This window comes from Plenodomus lingam (genome assembly GCF_022343315.1).
Source record: "Plenodomus lingam strain CAN1 chromosome Unknown contig_35, whole genome shotgun sequence".
Classification (NCBI taxonomy): domain Eukaryota; kingdom Fungi; phylum Ascomycota; class Dothideomycetes; order Pleosporales; family Leptosphaeriaceae; genus Plenodomus; species Plenodomus lingam.
In genome coordinates, this window is record NW_027093949.1 from 284751 (window position 1) to 310240 (window position 25490).

Below are 25490 nucleotides of genomic sequence, written 5' to 3' on the forward strand. Positions count from 1 at the left end.
ACACTCGCATAGATATTAGACTCCTTAGTCCATATTTTAAGATAGGCCGCTTACAGCTATTACGCTAGCATCCTAGTAGATGCGCGGACCTTAGTCTAGGCTAGTTGCATGTTGTCTCCCCTATAAGGCCTCCCTAAAGGGAGGTACGTAATAGAGACCTTTATCTAACCGCCTAAACTAATGCTAGCCTACCTATAGAAGAGTGCACTAGACAAAAGCCTAGATAAGCAACTATAGGCAAGTCTAGCTGCAAGCGCTTCCCTTTTAACAATTTCACGTGCTATTTAACTCTCTTTCTAAAGTGCTTTTTATCTTTTAATTACTCTACTTGTGCGCTATTAGTCTCTAGCTAGTATTTAGCTTTAGAAGAAATTTACCTCCTATTTAGAGCTACATTCCTAAACAACTTAACTTGTTAAAGGGGCTTTACACGGCGAAGGCTAGCAACTATATATAGGATTCTTACCCTCTGTAACGTCCTATTCTAAGGAACTTGGACCGCTACTAATACTAAAGCGCCCTCTGCAAATTACAACTTGGACCCTAAAAGAGCCAGATTTCAAATTTAAGCTGTTGCCGCTTCACTCGCCGTTACTAGGGCAATCCCTATTAGTTTCTTTTCCTCCGCTTATTAATATGCTTAAGTTTAGCAGGTATCCCTACCTAATCTAAGGTTAAGAGCTTAAAAAGTGTCTTAATAGATGCTAACAACTATAACAAGAGGCGCAAAATGTGCTGCGCTCTAGGCTAATGTGCTAGCTACCAATTATTTTAAGGCAAGTCCTAAGTAGAACAAACACCTAACACTAAGCAGAGCTTAAGGGTACAAATAACGCTTAAACAGGCATGCCCTATAGAATACTAAGGGGCGCAATGTGCGTTTAAAGATTTGATAATTTACTAAATTCTATAATTTACACTACTTATCGCATTTTGCTGCGTTCTTTATTAATGCTAGAACTAAGAGATCTGTTGTTAAAAGTTGTAATTTATTACAGTATTACTAACGCTAACTGCAATTGCAAGTGGTTTTAGGGGATCTAATTAGTAGGCAAGCCTACTAAGGAAACAAATAGTACGCAAAAAACATAGGCAGAATTAAAGTAGACTACCGCTACTAATTAAGGCGGCAGTGCTTTAAAAATAGGTAATAATCCTTCTACAGGTTCACCTACAGAAACCTTGTTACGACTTTTACTTCCTCTAAATAACTAAGTTTAACGAACTTTCTAGCTTAGGGTAGTTATTACTAACCTCCCTAAGCTAGTCTAAAGGCCTTACTAAGCTATTTAATTAGTAGTAGCGACGGGCAGTGTGTACAAAGGGTAGGGACGTAATTAACGCATGCTAATAACACGCGCTTACTAGGCATTCCTTATTAAAGAGCAATAATTGCAATGCTCTATCCCTAGCACGACAGAGTTTAATAAGATTACCTAGACCTTTTAGTTAAGGTAAAGAACTTGTTAGCTCTATTAGTGTAGCGCGCGTGCAGCCTAGAATATCTAAGGGCATTACAGACCTATTATTGCCTTAAACTTCTATTAGCTTAAGCTAATAGTCCCTCTAAGAAGCCAGCAACTAGCCAAAGCTAGCCTAGCTATTTAGCAGGTTAAGGTCTTGTTCATTATCGCAATTAAGCAGACAAATCACTCTACTAACTAAGAACGGCTATGCACCACTACCTAAAAAATTAAGAAAGAGCTCTTAATCTATTAATCCTTATTTTATCTAGACCTAGTAAGTTTCCCCGTGTTAAGTCAAATTAAGCCGCAGGCTCCACGCCTAGTAGTGCCCTTCCGTCAATTTCTTTAAGTTTCAGCCTTGCGACTATACTCCCCCCAGAACCCAAAAACTTTGATTTCTTGTAAGGTGCCGAGCAAGTTAGAAAAAGAACATCGCCTAATCCCTAGTTAGCATAGTTTACAGTTAAGACTACAACAGTATCTAATTATCTTTGATCCCCTAACTTTTGTTCACTAATTAATAAAAACATCCTTAGCAAATACTTTCGCAGTAGTTAGTCTTCAATAAATCCAAGAATTTTACCTCTAACAATTAAATACTAATGCCCCTAACTATCCCTATTAATTATTACAGCAGTCCTAGAAACTAACAAAATAGGACCGCACGTCCTATTCTATTATTCTATGCTAACGTATTTAAGCAAAGGCCTGCTTTAAATACTCTAATTTTTTCAAAGTAAAAGTCCTAGTCCCTAACACGCCTAGTAAAGGGCATAAGGTTCTCTAGAAGGAAGGCCTAGCCAGACAAGTACACGCGGTAAGGCGGACCTGCCAGCTAGACCTAAGTTTTAACTACAAGCTTTTTAACTGCAACAACTTTAATATACGCTATTAGAGCTAGAATTACCGCGGCTGCTAGCACTAGACTTGCCCTCTAATTGTTCCTTGTTAAGAGGTTTAAATTATACTTATTCTAATTACAAGACCTAAAAGAGCCCTATATTAGTATTTATTGTTACTACCTCCCCGTGTTAGGATTAGGTAATTTGCGCGCCTGCTGCCTTCCTTAGATGTGGTAGCTATTTCTTAGGCTCCCTCTCTAGAATTAAACCCTAATTCCCCGTTACCCATTAAAACCATAGTAAGCCAATACCTTACCATTAAAAGTTAATAGGGCAGAAATTTAAATAAACTGTTACTAGCGCAAGGCTATGCAATCTGTAAAGTTATTATAAATTACTAAGAAGCCCTAAAGGGCGTTAGTTTTTTATCTAATAAATACACCCCTTCTAAAGTTAGGGTTTTTAGCATGTATTAGCTCTAGAATTACTATAGTTATCTAAGTAGTAAGGTACTATTAAATAAACAATAACTAATTTAATAAGCTATTCGCAGTTTCACAGTATAATTACTTATACTTAGATATGCATAGCTTAATCTTTAAGACAAGTATATAACTACTAGCAGAATTAACTAGGTAACAATCCTAATGCCTAATACGCCAAAGCGCACAAGCACTACCCCTAAAAGGAGGTAGAAAGTACGTGATAAGAAATTGCAGAAGCGATTCTAGCTACTAGCATAACAGCACACAAGGCACTAGTTACAACTAGCAACTAATTTAATTGCCCCTACTAAGTTTCTTAAGGAATAGTCCGCAATAAAGCCTAATAGGCGTTTCCGCGTGTTTAAACTCGCCACATACATGCCTTAAGTAGAGAAAACCCACGCTTTACTACGCTTACTAGGAGCAGATGCTAGGTAGGGCTGTCCCCTAAGATCTGTTAAATAGTTTAGCAGTGCCAGCTATCTACAGACCCCAAATTTTGCCTACTACTAAAACTTTAATAGTAGGACTTTAGGTGCTAACCACAAAACTAGGCGCAACAGCAGGGTTGCTTTAGCATATAGGCCTAGGCCTGCCTAGTTAAGTAGAAGAGCAATCTCTAAGCCCCTAATTACCCACCAATTAGAGCAAATCTAAACCAGGCAGAAATCTAGGAAACAAGGCTAGCTATTATAAAACCAAAACTTTCAAATTTAGTCTAACTACCGCTAAAATAGGCGTAGAGCGCTAACAACAGGGAGTTATAGGGAGTATAGACGCAGACACAAGCAAAAATTGCCCCCTTAGTGCCTAACAACGCTAGTTTAACCGCCTAATCTAAGAACTGCGCGCAGCAGATTTAACCTTAGTTAGTTAGTTAGGCATTTAGTATTTAAGAATCTATTTGCCCTCCTTATATATTATAGGAATAGGTTTTGGTTTGATTTTCGCGTCGCGGGGTTAGTGCGGTAGAAAATAGCTTAGAGGTACACTTTTTTGTATGTAAAACTGTGTAGACATGCGCAGCCCTATATAAACTATAAACCCGTATTCGCTAGATAAGAGTAACTTAGAATTTTATTAGTAGTAGGTAAATATATAGATAAGGATATCTACTCTAATATCTGTACTCTACTATAACTACTATATCTATATTAACTATAGATCTATTAGCTCTATCTATATCTACTTAATAGATAAGGCAAGAAATAGAGATAGTATAAAAGAAGAATATAAAGGTATTATTTAATACTAGTAGGTTATAAAAGAAAGTATAGTAGGACTAGCTAGTAGAGAAAAGGTTTTATAAAATATAAGGATATACTTAATAGTAAAGAATAATAGATAATAGTATGATATAATAAGTATTATAAAAAGGATATAATAGCTACTAGTATAGAATAGTCTAAAGTTATAGAAAGGACTAAAGTAATAGAATAAATAAAAGGTATAGAACGCGCTAAAGTTATAGAACACTAACCCTAAAAAATAAAAAGTTATAGAACGCCCTAAAGTTATAGAACGCCCTAAAGTTATAGAACACCCTAAGCTTATAGAAGGCCCTAAAGTTATAGAACGCCCTAAAGTTATAGAACGCTACCCCTAAAAATAAAAAGTTGTAGAACGCCCTAAAGTTATAGAACACTACCTCTAAAAAAGAAAAAGTTATAGAACGCTCTAAAGTTATAGAACACTACCTCTAAAAAAGAAAAAGTTATAGAACGCCCTAAAGTTATAGAACACTACACCTAAAAAATAAAAAGTTGTAGAACGCCCTAAAGTTATAGAACGCCCTAAAGTTATAGAACGCCCTAAAGTTATAGAACACTACCTCTAAAAAAGAAAAAGTTATAGAACACTCTAATATTATAGAACACTACCTCTAAAAAAGAAAAAGTTATAGAACACTCTAATATTATAGAATACTAAAAAGTTATAGAACCCTAATTATAGAACCCCTAAAAAATAAAAAGTTATAGAACACTCTAATATTATAGAACACTACCTCTAAAAAAGAAAAAGTTATAGAACACTCTAATATTATAGAATACTAACCCTAAAAAATAAAAAGTTATAGAACGCCCTAAAGTTATAGAACGCCCTAAAGTTATAGAACGCCCTAAAGTTATAGAACGCCCTAAAGTTATAGAACACTACCCCTAAAAAATAAAAAGTTGTAGAACGCCCTAAAGTTATAGAACCCCTAAAGTTATAGAACACTACCTCTAAAAAAGAAAAAGTTATAGAACGCCCTAAAGTTATAGAACACTACCTAAAAAATAAAAAGTTGTAGAACGCCCTAAAGTTATAGAACGCCCTAAAGTTATAGAACACTACCTCTAAAAAAGAAAAAGTTATACAACGCCCTAAAGTTATAGAACACTACACCTAAAAAATAAAAAGTTATAGAACGCCCTAAAGTTATAGAACGCCCTAAGCTTATAGAATAGCCTACAGGATTTTTTTAAATATTAATAGAATACCCTAAAGGTTTAAATAATCTATAGTTATAGAATAGCCTAGAGGAATTTTCAAGTATAGAAGGCTATAAAGTTATAGAACAGTACCCCTAAAAAATAAAAAGTTATAGAACGCTCTTAAGTTATAGATCACCGCCTAAAAATCTGTATAGATTATCTTAAATCCTTTCTTAATCTTCCTATGCTATATATTAACTGCCTAAGGTACGTACACACACAACCTGTTCTTTTGTATATTTTGCGAGGATTGCTCCTAGCTCTAGCCCTCTCTATCTTGCAATTACTATATAACTTGTTCGCTATAGCCCTCTTCCTTCTATTAACAGTAGCTATTTAGGCAGCAGTTTTGCAAATAAGGAGGGCATAATATCCTAATTTTAACCAAGCTAGCAACGGGCTTACGCTTAGTAGCTCGTAACAACAAGGCTACTTAACTACTTACACAACCTAGCCAGATAACTAAGTTATCTACAAAGGATTTAATCCTGCGCACTGTACAATTACAATACACTAGCTAACAACCCTAACTTTAATAGGGCTGCTAACGCCAATCTAGTAAGGTTCTAGGCCAAAGGCCTATTTGTATCTAACTAGTACAGGCGGAAATCACCCTGTTCTAGCATAGATTCTAACTTAGAGGCGTTTAGCCATAATCTAGTAGATAGTAGCTTCGCGGCAATACCTAGTTAGACAGCCGCAAAAACCAATTATCTAAAACTGCAGTTCCTCTCGTACTAAGCAGTATTACTATTAGGGCAAGGTTATTAGTAGGGTAAAACTAACCTGTCTTACAACAGTCTAAACCTAGCTCACGTTCCCTATTAGTAGGTAAACAATCTAACGCTTACTAAATTCTGCTTTAGTATAATAGGAAGAGCCAATATTAAAGGATCAAAAAGCAACGTCGCTATGAACGCTTGGCTGCCACAAGCCAGTTATCCCTATAGTAACTTTTCTAGCACCTCTAGCCTTAAATTTTGAGGGACTAAAGGATTAATAGGCTACACTTTTATGGTTTGTATTTACACTAAAAATCAAAATTAAGGGGACTTTTGCCCTTTTGCTCTACTAGAGATTTCTATTCTCTATAAGTCCCCCTTAGGACACCTGCGTTATAGTTTAATAGATATGCCGCCCTAGCTAAACTCCCCACCTAACAATATCTTTAACCTAGATTAGCCTACAAAGGACCTTAAACGCTAGAAGTTAGGTAGTAAGGCCTAGCTCTGCTTTATCAAATAAGTAAAAAAACGATAAGGGTAGTAGTATTTCACTAGCGCCAAAGCTCCTACCTATTCTACACCCCCTATATCTTTTTATAATATTAAACTAGAGTTAAGCTTAATAGGGTCTTCTTTCCCCGCTAATTTAGCTAAGCCTGTTCCCTTAGCTATGGTTTCGCTAGATAGTAGATAGGGACAGTAGGAATCTTGTTAATCTATTTATGCGCGTCACTAATTAGATAATAAGGCATTTAGCTACCTTAAGAGAGTTATAGTTACTCCTGCTGTTTACCCGCGCTTAGTTAAATCTCTTCGCTTTAATATTTAGAGCACTAGGCAGAAATCACATTGCGTTAATACTACTTTCTAGCTATTATAATACTATATTTTAATTAGATAGTTAGATTCCCCTTATCTATACTAGTTCTAAGTTAGTTGTTAAACATACGCCAGACGGCCAAAACCTGCTAAGGGTGTCTGCACCCCAGCGCTAAGAGGCGCCTACCTTGCAGTTAGTGCCCTTCTACGCTAGAGGCTTCTCCCTAAGGCCTAACGTACCTAACCCTTAGAGCTAATCCTTTTCCTAAAGTTATAGATCTATTTTGCTAACTTCCCTTATCTACATTGTTCTATTAACTAGAGGCTTTTTACCTTAGAGACCTGCTGCGGTTATAAGTACGACCTAGCGTAAAAACTATTTCTTTAAGTAGATTTTTAAGGCTTGTTAGGAGCGCACCAAACGCTGCAAAAGTGCAGCGCTCTTCTAGCCATTAAACCCTAGCTCCAGACAAACTAATTTTAGGGTAATAGACTGTTAAGAAGAAAAGAGAACTCTTCTTAGGGCTCCTGCTAAGGTCTCCGCTCTTAGTTGCGTTGCCGCAGAGAATCTATATCTAGGTGCTAGAATATTAACTAGCTTCCCTTTTAAGGGCGCAGCGCAAGCACTAACATTAAAACAGAATTACCCTATCTCTTAGGATTAACTAACCTGTGTCTAACTGCTGTTTACACAGAACCTTTCCCTACTTTAGTCCTTAAAGTTCTTATTTAAGTATTTACTACTACTACCAAGATCTGCACTAGAGGCCGTTCTACCTAGGGTTACCCCTAAGGCTTCGTCACGAGCCTCTACGCCTGCCTACTCGCTAAGGCTTAAATCTTGCCCTAGCAGCGGGGTATAGGTAACACGCTTAAGCGCTATCTATTTTTAGGGCTAGTTTATTTAGCAGGTGAGTTGTTACACACTCCTTAGCAGATTCTAACTTCTATAGCTACTATCCTGCTGTCTAGATAAACTAACACCTTTTGTAGTGTCTAATAAGCGTGCATTCTAGCACCTTAACCCTGCGTTTAGTTTATCCTGCATCGCTAGTTCTACTTACCAAAAATAGCCTACTAGTAATAGTACATTTAAGTGTCTACGTTTAATTAAGTAACAAGGACTTCTTATATATTTAAAGTTTAAGAATAGGTAAAGGTTGTTTTAACCCCTAGGCCTCTAATTATTCGCTTTACCTTATAAAACTAAATACGTTACTGCTATCCTAAGGGAAACTTTAGCAGGAACTAGCTACTAGATAGTTTAATTAGTCTTTCGCCCCTATGCCTAAATTTAACAATTAATTTGCACGTTAGAACTGCTGCAAGCCTCTACTAGAGTTTCCTCTAGCTTCACCCTATTTAAGCATAGTTCACCATCTTTTAGGTCCTAACAGCCATGCTCTTACTTAAATCCTTCCAAAGATATTAGGATTAGTTAATAGTGCACCCTAAAAGGGTTCCTACCTCTATTTACTTTTATTACGCGTCTAGGCTTAACACCTAAACACTCGCATAGATGTTAGACTCCTTAGTCTGTGTTTTAAGACGGGCCGCTTATAGCTATTACGCTAGCATCCTAGCAGATGCGCGGACCTTAGTCTAGGCTAGTTGCATGTCGTCTCCCCTATAAGGCCTCCCTAAAGGGAGGTACGTGACAGAGACCTTTATCTAACCGCCTAAACTAATACTAGCCTGCCTGTAGAAGAGTGCACTAGACAAAAGCCTAGATAAGTAACTATAGGCAAGTCTAGCTGCAAGCGCTTCCCTTTTAACAATTTCACGTGCTATTTAACTCTCTTTCTAAAGTGCTTTTTATCTTTTAATTACTCTACTTATGCGCTATTAGTCTCTAGCTAGTATTTAGCTTTAGAAGAAATTTACCTCCTATTTAGAGCTGCATTCCTAAACAACTTAACTTGTTAAAGGGGCTTTACACAGCGAAGGCTAGCGACTATGTATAGGATTCTTACCCTCTGTAACGTCCTATTCTAAGGAACTTGGACTGCTGCTAACGCTAAAGCGCCCTCTACAAATTACAACTTAGACCCTAAAAGAGCCAGATTTTAAATTTAAGCTGTTGCCGCTTCACTCGCCGTTACTAGGGCAATCCCTGTTAGTTTCTTTTCCTCCGCTTATTAATATGCTTAAGTTTAGCGGGTATCCCTACCTAATCTAAGGTTAAGAGCTTAAAAAGTGTCTTAATAGATACTAACAACTATAACAAGAGGCGCAAAATGTGCTGCGCTCTAGGCTAATGTGCTAGCTGCCAATTGTTTTAAGGCGAGTCCTAAGTAGAATAAACACCTAACACTAAGCAGAGCTTAAGGGTACAAATAACGCTTAAACAGGCATGCCCTATAGAATACTAAGGGGCGCAATATGCGTTTAAAGATTTAATAATTTACTAAATTCTACAATTCACACTACTTATCGCATTTTGCTGCGTTCTTTATTAATACTAGAACCAAGAGATCTATTGTTAAAAGTTGTAATTTATTATAGTGTTACTAACGCTAACTATAATTACAAGTGGTTTTAGGGGATCTAATTAGTAGGCAAGCCTACTAAGGAAACAAATAGTACGCAAAAAACATAGGCAGAATTAAAGTAGACTGCTACTACTAATTAAGGCGGCAGTGCTTTAAAAATAGGTAATAATCCTTCTGCAGGTTCACCTACAGAAACCTTGTTACGACTTTTACTTCCTCTAAATAACTAAGTTTAACGAACTTTCTAGCTTAGGGTAGTTGTTGCTAACCTCCCTAAGCTAGTCCAAAGGCCTTACTAAGCTATTTAATTGGTAGTAGTGACGGGCGGTGTGTACAAAGGGCAGGGACGTAATTAACGCATGCTAATAACACGCGCTTACTAGGCATTCCTTGTTAAAGAGCAATAATTGCAATGCTCTATCCCTAGCACAACAGAGTTTAACAAGATTACCTAGACCTTTTAGTTAAGGTAAAGAACTTGTTAGCTCTATTAGTGTAGCGCGCGTGCGGCCTAGAATATCTAAGGGCATCACAGACCTGTTATTGCCTTAAACTTCTATTAGCTTAAGCTAATAGTCCCTCTAAGAAGCTAGCAACTAGCTAAAGCTAGCCTAGCTATTTAGCAGGTTAAGGTCTTGTTTGTTATCGCAATTAAGCAGACAAATTACTCTACTAACTAAGAACGGCTATGCACCACTACCTAAAAAATTAAGAAAGAGCTCTTAATCTGTTAATCCTTATTTTATCTAGACCTAGTAAGTTTCCCTGTGTTAAGTTAAATTAAGCCGCAGGCTCCACGCCTAGTAGTGCCCTTCCATTAATTTCTTTAAGTTTTAGCCTTGCGACTATACTCCCCCTAGAACCCAAAAACTTTGATTTCTTGTAAGGTGCCAAGCGAGTTAGAAAAAGAACATCGCCTAATCCCTAGTTAGCATAGTTTACGGTTAAGACTACGACAGTATCTAATTGTCTTTGATCCCCTAACTTTTGTTTACTAATTAATAAAAACATCCTTAGCAAATGCTTTTGCAGTAGTTAGTCTTTAATAAATCCAAGAATTTTACCTCTAACAATTGAATACTAATACCCCTAACTATCCCTATTAATTATTACAGCGGTCCTAGAAACTAACAAAATAGGACCGCACGTCCTATTCTATTATTCTATGCTAACGTATTTAAGCAAAGGCCTGCTTTAAACACTCTAATTTTTTTAAAGTAAAAGTCCTAGTCCCTAACACGCCTAGTAAAGGGCATAAGGTTCTCTAGAAGGAAGGCCTGGCCGGACAAGTACACGCGGTAAGGCGGACCTGCTAGCTAGACCTAAGTTTTAACTACAAGCTTTTTAACTGCAACAACTTTAATATACGCTATTAGAGCTAGAATTACCGCAGCTACTAGCACTAGACTTGCCCTCTAATTGTTCCTTGTTAAGAGGTTTAAATTATACTTATTCTAATTACAAGACCTAAAAGAGCCCTATATTAGTATTTATTGTCACTACCTCCCTGTGTTAGGATTGGGTAATTTACGCGCCTGCTGCCTTCCTTGGATGTGGTAGCCGTTTCTTAGGCTCCCTCTCTAGAATTAAACCCTAATTCCCCGTTACCCGTTAAAACTATAGTAAGCTAATACCTTACTATTAAAAGTTAATAGGGCAGAAATTTAAATGAACTGTCGCCAGCGCAAGGCCATGCGATCCGTAAAGTTATTATGAATTACTAAGAAGCCCTAAAGGGCGTTAGTTTTTTATCTAATAAATACACCCCTTCTAAAGTTAGGGTTTTTAGCATGTATTAGCTCTAGAATTACCACAGTTATCTAAGTAGTAAGGTACTATCAAATAAACGATAACTAATTTAATAAGCCATTCGCAGTTTCATAGTATAATTGCTTATACTTAGACATGTATAGCTTAATCTTTAAGACAAGCATATAACTACTAGCAGAATTAACTAGGTAACAATCCTAATGCCTAATACGCCGAAGCGCACAAGCACTACCCCTAAAAGGAGGCAGAAAGTACGTGATAAGAAATCGCAGAAGCAATTCTAGCTACTAGCATAACAGCACACAAGGCACTAGTTACAACTAGCAACTAATTTAATTGCCCCTACTAAGTTTCTTAAGGAATAGTCCGCAACAAAGCCTAATAGGCGTTTCCGCGTGTTTAAACTCGCCACATACATGCCTTAAGTAGAGAAAACCCACGCTTTGCTACGCTTACTAGGAGCGGATGCTAGGCAGGGCTGTCCCCTAAGATCTGTTAAATAGTTTAGCAGTGCCAGCCATCCACAGACCCTAAATTTTGCCTACTGCTAAAACTTTAACAGTAGGACTTTAGGTGCTAACCACAAAACTAGGCGCAACAGTAGGGTTGCTTTAGCATATAGGCCTAGGCCTGCCTAGTTAAGTAGAAGAGCAATCTCTAAGCCCCTAATTACCTACTAATTAGAGCGAATCTAAACTAGGCAGAAATCTAGGAAACAAGGCTAGCTATTATAAAACTAAAACTTTTAAATTTAGTCTAACTGCCGCTAAAATAGGCGCAGAGCGCTAATAACAGGGAGTTGTAGGGAGTATAGACGCGGACACGAGCAAAAATTGCCCCCTTAGTGCCTAATAACGCTAGTTTAACTGCCTAATCCAAGAACTGCGCGCAGCAGATTTAACCTTAGTTAGTTAGTTAGGCATTTAGTATTTAAGAATCCATTTGCCCTCCTTATATATTATAGGAACGGGTTTTGGTTTGATTTTCGCGTCGCGGGGTTAGTGCAGCGGAAAATAGCTTAGAGGTACACTTTTTTGTATGTAAAACTGTGTAGACATACGCAGCCCTATATAAACCATAAACCCGTATTCGCTAGATAAGAGTAACTTAGAATTTTATTAGTAGTAGGTAAATATATAGATAAGGATATCTACTCTAATATCTGTACTCTACTATAACTACTGTATCTATATTAACTATAGATCTATTAGCTCTATCTATATCTACTTAATAGATAAGGCAAGAAATAGAGATAGTATAAAAGAAGAATATAAAGGTATTATTTAATACTAGTAGGTTATAAAAGAAAGTATAGTAGGACTAGCTAGTAGAGAAAAGGTTTTATAAAATATAAGGATATACTTAACAGTAAAGAATAATAGATAATAGTATGATATAATAAGTATTATAAAAAGGATATAATAGCTACTAGTATAGAATAGTCTAAAGTTATAGAAAGGACTAAAGTAATAGAATAAATAAAAGGTATAGAACGCGCTAAAGTTATAGAACACTAACCCTAAAAAATAAAAAGTTATAGAACGCCCTAAAGTTATAGAACGCCCTAAAGTTATAGAACACCCTAAGCTTATAGAAGGCCCTAAAGTTATAGAACGCCCTAAAGTTATAGAACGCTACCCCTAAAAATAAAAAGTTGTAGAACGCCCTAAAGTTATAGAACACTACCTCTAAAAAAGAAAAAGTTATAGAACGCTCTAAAGTTATAGAACACTACCTCTAAAAAAGAAAAAGTTATAGAACGCCCTAAAGTTATAGAACACTACACCTAAAAAATAAAAAGTTGTAGAACGCCCTAAAGTTATAGAACGCCCTAAAGTTATAGAACACTACCCCTAAAAAATAAAAAGTTGTAGAACGCCCTAAAGTTATAGAACACTACCTCTAAAAAAGAAAAAGTTATAGAACACTCTAATATTATAGAATACTAACCCTAAAAAATAAAAAGTTATAGAACGCCCTAATGTTATAGAACACTACCCCTAAAAAAGAAAAAGTTATAGAACGCCCTAATATTATAGAATACTAACCCTAAAAAATAAAAAGTTATAGAACACTACCCCTAAAAAATAAAAAGTTGTAGAACGCCCTAAAGTTATAGAACGCCCTAAAGTTATAGAACGCCCTAAAGTTATAGAACACTACCCCTAAAAAATAAAAAGTTGTAGAACGCCCTAAAGTTATAGAACGCCCTAAAGTTATAGAACGCCCTAAAGTTATAGAACACTACCCCTAAAAAATAAAAAGTTGTAGAACGCCCTAAAGTTATAGAACGCCCTCAAAAAAAAAAGTTATAGAACGCCCTAAAGTTATAGAACACTACCCCTAAAAAATAAAAAGTTGTAGAACGCCCTAAAGTTATAGAACGCCCTAAAGTTATAGAACGCCCTAAAGTTATAGAACACTACCCCTAAAAAATAAAAAGTTGTAGAACGCCCTAAAGTTATAGAACGCCCTAAAGTTATAGAACGCCCTAAAGTTATAGAACACTACCCCTAAAAAATAAAAAGTTGTAGAACGCCCTAAAGTTATAGAACTCCCTAAAGTTATAGAACACTACCTCTAAAAAAGAAAAAGTTATAGAACGCCCTAAAGTTATAGAACACTACACCTAAAAAATAAAAAGTTGTAGAACGCCCTAAAGTTATAGAACGCCCTAAAGTTATAGAATACTACCTCTAAAAAAGAAAAAGTTATATAACGCCCTAAAGTTATAGAACTCCCTAAAGTTATAGAACACTACCTCTAAAAAAGAAAAAGTTATAGAACGCCCTAAAGTTATAGAACACTACACCTAAAAAATAAAAAGTTGTAGAACGCCCTAAAGTTATAGAACGCCCTAAAGTTATAGAACACTACCTCTAAAAAAGAAAAAGTTATACAACGCCCTAAAGTTATAGAACACTACACCTAAAAAATAAAAAGTTATAGAACACCCTAAAGTTATAGAACGCCCTAAGCTTATAGAATAGCCTATAGGATTTTTTTAAATATTAATAGAATACCCTAAAGGTTTAAATAATCTATAGTTATAGAATAGCCTAGAGGAATTTTTAAGTATAGAAGGCTATAAAGTTATAGAATAGTACCCCTAAAAAATAAAAAGTTATAGAACGCTCTTAAGTTATAGATCACCGCCTAAAAATCTGTATAGATTATCTTAAATCCTTTCTTAATCTTCCTATGCTATATATTAACTGCCTAAGGTACGTACACATATAACCTATTCTTTTGTATATTTTGCAAGGATTGCTCCTAGCTCTAGCCCTCTCTATCTTGCAATTACTATATAACTTGTTCGCTATAGCCCTCTTCCTTCTGTTAATAGCAGCTATTTAGGCAGCAGTTTTGCAAATAAGGAGGGCATAATATCCTAATTTTAACCAAGCTAGCAACAGGCTTACGCTTAGTAGCTCGTAACAACAAGGCTACTTAACTACTTACACGACCCAGCTAGACAACTAAGTTATCTGCAAAGGATTCAATCCTGCGCACTGTACAATTGCAATACACTAGCTAACAACCCTAACTTTAATAGGGCTGCTAACGCCGATCTAGTAAGGTTCTGGGCTAAAGGCCTATTTATATCTAACTAGTGCAGGCGGAAATCACCCTGTTCTAGCATAGATTCTAACTTAGAGGCGTTTAGCCATAATCTAGTAGATGGTAGCTTCGCGGCAATACCTAGTTAGACAGCCGCAAAAACCAATTATCTAAAACCGCGGTTCCTCTTGTACTAAGCGGTATTACTATTAGGGCAAGGTTATTAGTAGGGTAAAACTAACCTATCTTACGACAGTCTAAACCTAGCTTACGTTCCCTATTAGTGGGTAAACAATCTAACGCTTACTAAATTCTGCTTTAGTATAATAGGAAGAGCTAATATTAAAGGATCAAAAAGCAACGTCACTATAAACGCTTAGCTACCACAAGCCAGTTATCCCTATAGTAACTTTTCTAGCACCTCTAGCCTTAAATTTCAAGGGACTAAAGGATTAATAGGCTACACTTTTATGGTTTGTATTCACACTAAAAATCAAAATCAAGGGGACTTTTGCCCTTTTACTCTACTAGAGATTTCTGTTCTCTATAAGTCCCCCTTAGGACACCTGCGTTATAGTTTAATAGATGTGCTGCCCTAGCTAAACTCCCTACCTAATAATATCTTTAACCTAGATTAGCCCACGAAGGACCTTAAACGCTAGAAGTTAGGTAGTAAGGCCTAGCTCCGCTTTATTAAATAAGTAAAAAAATAATAAGGGTAGTGGTATTTTACTAGCGCTAAAGCTCCTACCTATTCTACACCCCCTATGTCTTTTTACAATGTTAAACTAGAGTTAAGCTTAACAGGGTCTTCTTTCCCCGCTAATTTAGCTAAGCCTGTTCCCTTAGCTATGGTTTCGCTAGATAGTAGATAGGGATAGTGGGAATCTTATTAATCTATTTATGCGCGTCACTAATTAGATAATAAGGTATTTAGCTACCTTAAGAGAGTTATAGTTACTCCCGCCGTTTACCCGCGCTTAGTTAAATCTCTTCGCTTTAATATTTAGAGCACTAGGCAGAAATTATATTACGTTAACACTACTTTCTAGCTATTATAATGCTATGTTTTAATTAGATAGTTAGATTCCCTTTATCTATACTAGTTCTAAGTTAGTTGTTAAACGTACGCTGGATAGCTAAAACCTGCTAAGGGTGTCTGCACCCTAGCGCTAAGAGGCGCCTACCTTGCGGTTAGTGCCCTTCTGCGCTAGAGGCTTCTCCCTAAGGCCTAACGTACCTAACCCTTAGAGCTAATCCTTTTCCTAAAGTTACAGATCTATTTTGCTAACTTCCCTTATCTATATTGTTCTATTAACTAGAGGCTTTTTACCTTAGAGACCTACTGCAGTTATAAGTACGACCTAGCGTAAAAACTATTTCTTTAAGCAGATTTTTAAGGCTTATTAGGAGCGCACTAAACGCCGCAAAAGTGTAGCGCTCTTCTAGCTATTAAACCCTAGCTCTAGATAAACTAATTTTAGGGTAACAGACTGTTAAGAAGAAAAGAGAACTCTTCTTAGGGCTCCTGCTAAGGTCTCCGCTCTTAGTTGCGTTGCCGCGGAGAATCTACATCTAGGTGCTAGAATATTAACTAGCTTCCCTTTTAAGGGCGTAGCGCAAGCACTAACATTAAAATAGAATTACCCTATCTCTTAGGATTAACTAACCCGTGTCTAACTGCTGTTCACACAGAACCTTTCCCTACTTTAGTCCTTAAAGTTCTTATTTAAGTATTTGCTACTACTACTAAGATCTGCACTAGAGGCCGTTCTACCTAGGGTTACCCCTAAGGCTTTGTTACGAGCCTCTACGCCTGCCTACTCGCCAGGGCTTAAATCTTGCCCTAGTGGCGGGGTATAGGTAACACGCTTAAGCGCCATCTATTTTTAGGGCTAGTTTATTTGGCAGGTGAGTTATTATACACTCCTTAGTGGATTCTAACTTCTATAGCTACTATCCTGCTGTCTAGATAAACTAACACCTTTTGTGGTGTCTAATAAGCGTGCATTCTAGCACCTTAACCCCGCGTTTAGTTTATCCTGCATCGCTAGTTCTACTTACCAAAAATGGCCCACTAGTAATAGTATATTTAAGTGTCTATGTTTAATTAAGTAATAAGGACTTCTTATATATTTAAAGTTTAAGAATAGGTAAAGGTTGTTTTAACCCCTAGGCCTCTAATTATTCGCTTTACCTTATAAAACTAAATACGTTACTACTATCCTAAGGGAAACTTTAGTAGGAACTAGCTACTAGATAGTTTAATTAGTCTTTCGCCCCTATACCTAAATTTAACAATTAATTTGCACGTTAGAACCGCTGCGAGCCTCTACTAGAGTTTCCTCTAGCTTTACCCTATTTAAGCATAGTTTACTATCTTTTAGGTCCTAATAGCTATACTCTTACTTAAATCCTTCTAAAGATATTAGGATTAGTTAATAGTGCACCCTAAAAGGGTTCCCACCTCTATTCACTTTTATTACGCGTCCAGGCTTAATACCTAAACACTCGCATAGATATTAGACTCCTTAGTCCGTGTTTTAAGACAGGCCGCTTATAGCTATTACGCTAGTATCCTAGCAGATGCGCGGACCTTAGTCTAGGCTAGTTGCATGTTGTCTCCCCTATAAGGCCTCCCTAAAGGGAGGTACGTGACAGAGACCTTTATCTAACTACCTAAACTAATACTAGCCTGCCTATAGAAGAGTGCACTAGACAAAAGCCTAGATAAGTAACTACAGGCAAGTCTAGCTGCAAGCGCTTCCCTTTTAACAATTTCACGTGCTATTTAACTCTCTTTCTAAAGTGCTTTTTATCTTTTAATTACTCTACTTGTGCGCTATTAGTCTCTAGCTAGTATTTAGCTTTAGAAGAAATTTACCTCCTATTTAGAGCTGTATTCCTAAACAACTTAACTTATTAAAGGGGCTTTACACGGCGAAGGCTAGCAACTATATATAGGATTCTTACCCTCTATAATGTCCTGTTCTAAGGAACTTGGACCGCTACTAATACTAAAGCGCCCTCTGCAAATTACAACTCAGACCCTAAAAGAGCTAGATTTTAAATTTGAGCTGTTGCCGCTTCACTCGCCGTTACTAGGGCAATCCCTGTTAGTTTCTTTTCCTCTACTTATTAATATGCTTAAGTTCAGCGGGTATCCCTACCTAATCCAAGGTTAAGAGCTTAAAAAGTGTCTTAATAGATACTAATAACTATAACAAGAGGCGTAAAATGTGCTGCGCTCTAGGCCAATGTGCTAGCTGCTAATTGTTTTAAGGCGAGTCCTAAGTAGAACAAACACCTAACACCAAGCAGAGCTTAAGGGTATAAATGACGCTTAAACAGGCATGCCCTATGGAATACTAAGGGGCGCAATGTGCGTTTAAAGATTTAATAATTCACTAAATTCTGCAATTTACACTACTTATCGCATTTCGCTGCGTTCTTTATTAATGCTAGAACCAAGAGATCTGTTGTTAAAAGTTGTAATTTATTACAGTGTTACTAACGCTAACTGCAATTGCAAGTAGTTTTAGGGGATCTAATTAGTAGGCAAGCCTACTAAGGAAACAAATAGTACGCAAAAAACATAGGCAGAATTAAAGTAGACTACTGCTACTAATTGAGGCGGCAGTGCTTTAAAAATAGGTAATAATCCTTCTGTAGGTTCACCTACAGAAACCTTGTTACAACTTTTACTTCCTCTAAATAACTAAGTTTAACAAACTTTCTAGCTTAGGGTAGTTGTTGCTAACCTCCCTAAGCTAGTCTAAAGGCCTCACTAAGCCATTTAATTAGTAGTAGCGACGGGCGGTGTGTACAAAGGGTAGGGACGTAATTAACGCATGCTAATAACACGCGCTTACTAGGCATTCCTTGTTAAAGAGCAATAATTGCAATGCTCTATCCCTAGCACGACAGAGTTTAACAAGATTACCTAGACCTTTTAGTTAAGGTAAAGAACTTGTTAGCTCTGTTAGTGTAGCGCGCGTACGGCCTAGAACATCTAAGGGTATTATAGACCTGTTATTGCCTTAAACTTCTATTAGCTTAAGCTAATAGTCCCTCTAAGAAGCTGGCGACTAGCTAAAGCTAGCCTAGCTATTTAGCAGGTTAAGGTCTTATTTATTATCGCAATTAAGCAGACAAATCACTCTACTAACTAAGAACGGCTATGCACCACTACCTAAAAAATCAAGAAAGAGCTCTTAATCTGTTAATCCTTATTTTATCTAGACCTAGTAAGTTTCCCTGTGTTAAGTTAAATTAAGCCGCAGGCTCCACGCCTAGTGGTGCCCTTCTGTTAATTTCTTTAAGTTTTAGCCTTGCGACCATACTCCCCCTAGAACCTAAAAACTTTGATTTCTTGTAAGGTGCTAAGCGAGTTAGAAAAAGAACATCGCCTAATCCCTAGTTGGCATAGTTTACAGTTAAGACTACAACAGTATCTAATTGTCTTTAATCCCCTAACTTTTGTTTACTAATTAATAAAAACATCCTTAGCAAATGCTTTCGCAGTAGTTAGTCTTTAATAAATCCAAGAATTTTACCTCTAATAATTAAATACTAATGCCCCTAACTATCCCTATTAATTATTACAGCGGTTCTAGAAACTAATAAAATAGGACCGCACGTCCTATTCTATTATTCTATGCTAATGTATTTAAGTAAAGGCCTGCTTTAAACACTCTAATTTTTTTAAAGTAAAAGTCCTAGTCCCTAACACGCCTAGTGAAGGGCATGAGGTTCTCTAGAAGGAAGGCCTAGCTAGACAAGTACACGCGGTGAGGCGGACCTGCTAGCTAGACCTAAGTTTTAACTACGAGCTTTTTAACTGCAACAACTTTAATATACGCTATTAGAGCTAGAATTACCGCGGCTGCTAGCACTAGACTTGCCCTCTAATTGTTCCTTGTTAAGAGGTTTAAATTGTACTTATTCTAATTATAAGACCCAAAAGAGCCCTATATTAGTATTTATTGTTACTACCTCCCTGTGTTAGGATTAGGTAATTTGCGCGCCTGCTGCCTTCCTTGGATATAGTAGCCGTTTCTTAGGCTCCCTCTCTAGAATTAAACCCTAATTCCCTGTTACCCGTTAAAACCATAGTAAGCCAATACCTTACTATTAAAAGTTAATAGGGCAGAAATTTAAATAAACCGTCGCCGGCGCAAGGCCATGCGATCTGTAAAGTTATCATGAATTACCAAGAAGCCCTAAAGGGCGTTGGTTTTTTATCTAATAAATACACCCCTTCTAAAGTTAGGGTTTTTAGCATGTATTAGCTCTAGAATTACTATGGTTATCTAAGTAGTAAGGTACTATCAAATAAACAATAACTAATTTAATAAGCTATTCGCAGTTTCATAGTATAATTGCTTATACTTAGACATGTATAGCTTAATCTTTGAGACAAGTATATAACTACTAGTAGAATTAACTAGGTAACAATCCTAATGCCTAATACGCTGAAGCGCACAAGCACTACCCCCAAAAGGAGGCAGAAAGTACGTGATAAGAAATCGCAGAAGCAATTCTAGCTACTAGCATAACAGCACACAAGGCACTAGTTACAACTAGCAACTAATTTAATTGCCCCTACTAAGTTTCTTAAGGAATAGTCTGCAACAAAGCCTAATAGGCGTTTCCGCGTGTTTAAACTTGCCACATACATGCCTTAAGTAGAGAAAACCTACGCTTTACCACGCTTACTAGGAGCGGATGCTGGGCAGGGCTGTCCCCTAAGATCTGTTAAATAGTTTAGCAGTGCTAGCCATCCACAGACCCCAAATTTTGCCTACTGCTAAAACTTTAATAGTAGGACTTTAGGTACTAACCACAAAACTAGGCGCAACAGCAGGGTTGCTTTAGTATATAGGCCTAGGCCTGCCTAGTTAAGTAGAAGAGTAATCTCTAAGCCCCTAATTACCCACTAATTGGAGCGAATCTAAACTAGGCAGAAATCTAGGAAACAAGGCTAGCTATTATGAAACTAAAACTTTCAAATTTAGTCTAACTGCCGCTAAAACAGGCGTAGAGCGCTAATAATAGGGAGTTGTAGGGAGTATAGACGCGGACACAAGCAAAAATTGCCCCCTTAGTGCCTAATAACGCTAGTTTAACTGCCTAATCTAAGAACTGCGCGCAGTAGATTTAACCTTAGTTAGTTAGTTAGGTATTTGGTATTTAAGAATCTATTTGCCCTCCTTATATATTATAGGAACGGGTTTTGGTTTGATTTTTGCGTTGCGGGGTTAGTGCAGTGGAAAATAGCTTAGAGGTACACTTTTTTGTATGTAAAACCGTGTAGACATGCGCAGCCCTATACAAACCATAAACCCGTATTTGCTAGATAAGAGTAACTTAGAATTTTATTAGTAGTAGGTAAATATATAGATAAGGATATCTACTCTAATATCTATACTCTACTATAACTACTATATCTATATTAACTATAGATCTATTAGCTCTATCTATATCTACTTAATAGATAAGGCAAGAAATAGAGATAGTATAAAAGAAGAATATAAAGGTATTATTTAATACTAGTAGGTTATAAAAGAAAGTATAGTAGGACTAGCTAGTAGAGAAAAGGTTTTATAAAATATAAGGATATACTTAATAGTAAAGAATAATAGATAATAGTATAATATAATAAGTATTATAAAAAGGATATAATAGCTACTAGTATAGAATAGTCTAAAGTTATAGAAAGGACTAAAGTAATAGAATAAATAAAAGGTATAGAACGCGCTAAAGTTATAGAACACTAACCCTAAAAAATAAAAAGTTATAGAACGCCCTAAAGTTATAGAACGCCCTAAAGTTATAGAACACCCTAAGCTTATAGAAGGCCCTAAAGTTATAGAACGCCCTAAAGTTATAGAACGCTACCCCTAAAAATAAAAAGTTGTAGAACGCCCTAAAGTTATAGAACACTACCTCTAAAAAAGAAAAAGTTATAGAACGCTCTAAAGTTATAGAACACTACCTCTAAAAAAGAAAAAGTTATAGAACGCCCTAAAGTTATAGAACACTACACCTAAAAAATAAAAAGTTGTAGAACGCCCTAAAGTTATAGAACGCCCTAAAGTTATAGAACGCCCTAAAGTTATAGAACACTACCTCTAAAAAAGAAAAAGTTATAGAACACTCTAATATTATAGAACACTACCTCTAAAAAAGAAAAAGTTATAGAACACTCTAATATTATAGAATACTAACCCTAAAAAATAAAAAGTTATAGAACACTCTAATATTATAGAACACTACCTCTAAAAAAGAAAAAGTTATAGAACACTCTAATATTATAGAATACTAACCCTAAAAAATAAAAAGTTGTAGAACGCCCTAAAGTTATAGAACGCCCTAAAGTTATAGAACGCCCTAAAGTTATAGAACACTACCCCTAAAAAATAAAAAGTTGTAGAACGCCCTAAAGTTATAGAACGCCCTAAAGTTATAGAACGCCCTAAAGTTATAGAACACTACCTCTAAAAAAGAAAAAGTTATACAACGCCCTAAAGTTATAGAACACTACACCTAAAAAATAAAAAGTTATAGAACGCCCTAAAGTTATAGAACGCCCTAAGCTTATAGAATAGCCTACAGGATTTTTTTAAATATTAATAGAATACCCTAAAGGTTTAAATAATCTATAGTTATAGAATAGCCTAGAGGAATTTTTAAGTATAGAAGGCTATAAAGTTATAGAATAGTACCCCTAAAAAATAAAAAGTTATAGAACGCTCTTAAGTTATAGATCACCGCCTAAAAATCTATATAGATTATCTTAAATCCTTTCTTAATCTTCCTATGCTATATATTAACTGCCTAAGGTACGTACACACATAACCTGTTCTTTTGTATATTTTGCGAGGATTGCTCCTAGCTCTAGCCCTCTCTATCTTGCAATTACTATATAACTTGTTCGCTATAGCCCTCTTCCTTCTATTAACAGCAGCCATTTAGGCAGCAGTTTTGCAAATAAGGAGGGCATAATATCCCAATTTTAACTAAGCTAGCAACGGGCTTACGCTTAGTAGCTTGTAACAACAAGGCTACTTAACTACTTACACGACCTAGCTAGACAACTAAGTTATCTACAAAGGATTTAATCCTGCGCACTGTATAATTGCAATACACTAGCTAATAACCCTAACTTTAATAGGGCTGCCAACGCTAATCTAGTAAGGTTCTAGGCCAAAGGCCTATTTATATCTAACTAGTATAGGCAGAAATCACCCTATTCTAGCATAGATTCTAACTTAGAGGCGTTTAGCTATAATCTAGTAGATGGTAGCTTCGCGGCAATGCCTAGTTAGACAGCCGCAAAAACCAATTATCTAAAACCGCGGTTCCTCTCGTACTAAGCGGTATTACCATTAGGGCAAGGTTATTAGTAGGGTAAAACTAACCTATCTTACGACAGTCTAAACCTAGCTTACGTTCCCTATTAGTAGGTAAATAATCTAACGCTTACTAAATTCTACTTTGGTATAATAGGAAGAGCTAACATTAAAGGATCAAAAAGCAACGTTGCTATAAACGCTTAGCTGCTACAAGCTAGTTATCCCTGTGGTAACTTTTCTAGCACCTCTAGCCTTAAATTTTAAGGGACTAAAGGATTAATAGGCTACACTTTTATAGTTTGTATTCACACTAAAAATTAAAATTAAGGGGACTTTTGCCCTTTTGCTCTACTAGAGATTTCTATTCTCTATAAGTCCCCCTTAGGACACCTGCGTTATAGTTTAATAGATGTGCCGCCCTAGCTAAACTCCCCACCTAATAATGTCTTTAACCTAGATTAGCCTACAAAGGACCTTAAACGCTAGAAGTTAGGCAGTAAGGCCTAGCTCCGCTTTATTAAATAAGTAAAAAAACGATAAGGGTAGTAGTATTTTACTAGCGCTAAAGCTCCTACCTATTCTACACCCCCTATATCTTTTTACAATGTTAAACTAGAGTTAAGCTTAATAGGGTCTTCTTTCCCCGCTGATTTAGCTAAGCCTGTTCCCTTAGCTATAGTTTTGCTAGATAGTAGATAGGGATAGTAGGAATCTTGTTAATCTATTTATGCGCGTTACTAATTAGATAATAAGGCATTTAGCTACCTTAAGAGAGTTATAGTTACTCCTGCTGTTTACCCGCGCTTAGTTAAATCTCTTCGCTTTAATATTTAGAGCACTAGGCAGAAATTATATTATATTAATACTACTTTCTAGCTATTATAATACTATATTTTAATTAGATAGTTAGATTCCCCTTATCTATACTAGTTCTAAGTTAGTTGTTAAACGTACGCTAGACGGCCGAAACCTGCTAAGGGTGTCTACACCCTAGCGCTAAGAGGCGCCTACCTTGTGGTTAGTGCCCTTCTACGCTAGAGGCTTCTCCCTAAGGCCTAACGTACCTAACCCTTAGAGCTAATCCTTTTCCTAAAGTTACAGATCTATTTTGCTAACTTCCCTTATCTACATTGTTCTATTAACTAGAGGCTTTTTACCTTAGAGACCTGCTGCAGTTATAAGTATAACCTAGCGTAAAAACTATTTCTTTAAGTAGATTTTTAAGGCTTATTAGGAGCGTACTAAACGCTGCAAAAGTGCAGCGCTCTTCTAGCTATTAAACCCTAGCTCTAGATAAACTAATTTTAGGGTAATAGACTGTTAAGAAGAAAAGAGAACTCTTCTTAGGGCTCCTGCTAAGGTCTCCGCTCTTAGTTGCGTTGCCGCGGAGAATCTACATCTAGGTGCTAGAATATTAACTAGCTTCCCTTTTGAGGGCGCGGCGCAAGCACTAATATTAAAACAGAATTACCCTATCTCTTAGGATTAACTAACCTATGTCTAACTACTATTTACACAGAACCTTTCCCTACTTTAGTCCTTAAAGTTCTTATTTAAGTATTTGCTACTACCACCAAGATCTGCACTAGAGGCCGTTCTACCTAGGGTTACCCCTAAGGCTTCGTTATAAGCCTCTACGCCTGCCTACTCGCTAGGGCTTAAATCTTGCCCTAGCGGCGGGGTATAGGTAACACGCTTAAGCGCTATCTATTTTTAGGGCTAGTTTATTTAGTAGGTAAGTTATTACACACTCCTTAGCAGATTCTAACTTCTATAGCTACTATCCTACTATCTAGATAAACTAACACCTTTTGTAGTGTCTAATAAGCGTGCATTCTAGCACCTTAACCCTACGTTTAGTTTATCCCGCATCGCTAGTTCTGCTTACTAAAAATAGCCTACTAGTAATAGTACATTTAAGTGTCTACGTTTAATTAAGTAATAAGGACTTCTTACATATTTAAAGTTTAAGAATAGGTAAAGGTTGTTTTAACCCTTAGGCCTCTAATTATTCGCTTTACCTTATAAAACTAAATACGTTACTACTATCCTAAGGGAAACTTTAGCAGGAACTAGCTACTAGATAGTTTAATTAGTCTTTCGCCCCTATACCTAAATTTAATGATCGATTTGCACATTAGAACCGCTGCGAGCCTCTACTAGAGTTTCCTCTAGCTTTACCCTATTTAAGCATAGTTTACTATCTTTTAGGTCCTAATAGCTATACTCTTACTTAAATCCTTCTAAAGACATTAGGATTAGTTAATAGTGCACCCTAAAAGGGTTCCTACCTCTGTTCACTTTTATTACGCGTCTAGGCTTAACACCTAAACACTCGCATAGATGTTAGACTCCTTAGTCTATGTTTTAAGACAGGCCGCTTATAGCTATTACGCTAGCATCCTAGCAGATACGCGGACCTTAGTCTAGGCTAGTTACATGTCGTCTCCCCTATAAGGCCTCCCTAAAGGGAGGTACGTGACAGAGACCTTTATC

At 36.6% G+C, this 25490-nt stretch overlaps 3 non-coding genes across 3 annotated transcripts; all 3 read right to left on the reverse strand.

Annotated features, from left to right (window-relative positions):
* Window positions 1-1148: 1148 nt before the first annotated feature.
* On the reverse strand, window positions 1149-2945 carry IAQ61_008599. The gene has a single exon (XR_010715534.1). It is a non-coding gene; the product is annotated as an 18S ribosomal RNA (ribosomal RNA).
* A 6524-nt stretch (window positions 2946-9469) lies between these two features.
* Window positions 9470-11266, reverse strand: IAQ61_008600. Its single transcript, XR_010715535.1, has one exon. It is a non-coding gene; the product is annotated as an 18S ribosomal RNA (ribosomal RNA).
* A 7026-nt stretch (window positions 11267-18292) lies between these two features.
* IAQ61_008601 lies at window positions 18293-20089 on the reverse strand. Its single transcript, XR_010715536.1, has one exon. It is a non-coding gene; the product is annotated as an 18S ribosomal RNA (ribosomal RNA).
* Between the last annotated feature and the right edge of the window lie 5401 nt (window positions 20090-25490).